The sequence below is a fragment of the Physeter macrocephalus genome, chromosome 2 (assembly GCF_002837175.3).
Source record: "Physeter macrocephalus isolate SW-GA chromosome 2, ASM283717v5, whole genome shotgun sequence".
In the NCBI taxonomy this organism is placed as follows: Eukaryota; Metazoa; Chordata; class Mammalia; order Artiodactyla; family Physeteridae; genus Physeter; species Physeter macrocephalus.
The window spans coordinates 78,695,476-78,695,994 of record NC_041215.1 but is presented as its reverse complement, the minus strand read 5'-3'; positions in this window follow the sequence as shown (position 1 = coordinate 78,695,994).

The window sequence follows — 519 nt, the reverse complement described above, 5'->3', positions numbered from 1 at the left end:
TTTGTGGGCCACTATGTCACATGCTTTCTTTTTTTAAAAACTCTCTAAAAATGTAAAAAAAAACATACTTAGTTCATGTGTCATATGAATATAGGCTGCAGCACAATCTGGTCAGCAGGATGTAGCTTGCCAACCCTGGTCTAAAGAATCGGTTATGAGAACTTTTGAACCATGCTTTTTTTGTCTTTTGATTCTCTCAGCTCTGGAACAGGTCTCAAGGCACAGCGTGCCTGTAATAAATATCCGAACGGTTGATAAAAGCAAGCCAGGTATTGTGAAATCGCTGTTGGTTCTTGGGTTGGCACATGGTCAAAGAAAACAACATTGTAAAACTTCAGGGGCCCGTATTTTCTATCTGGTGATGTAGCTGATTCTGATTCACAGCTATCAGGCGTATCACCAAGCCAGGCCCTGTTCAAAAGAGCTGGCCCTTGACTGTAAGAAACTTAAGCCAAAGTGTGTGTGTGTGTGTGTGCGCGCGCGGGGCGGGGGGGGGGGGGGGGGGGGCTCTCGAAAAGG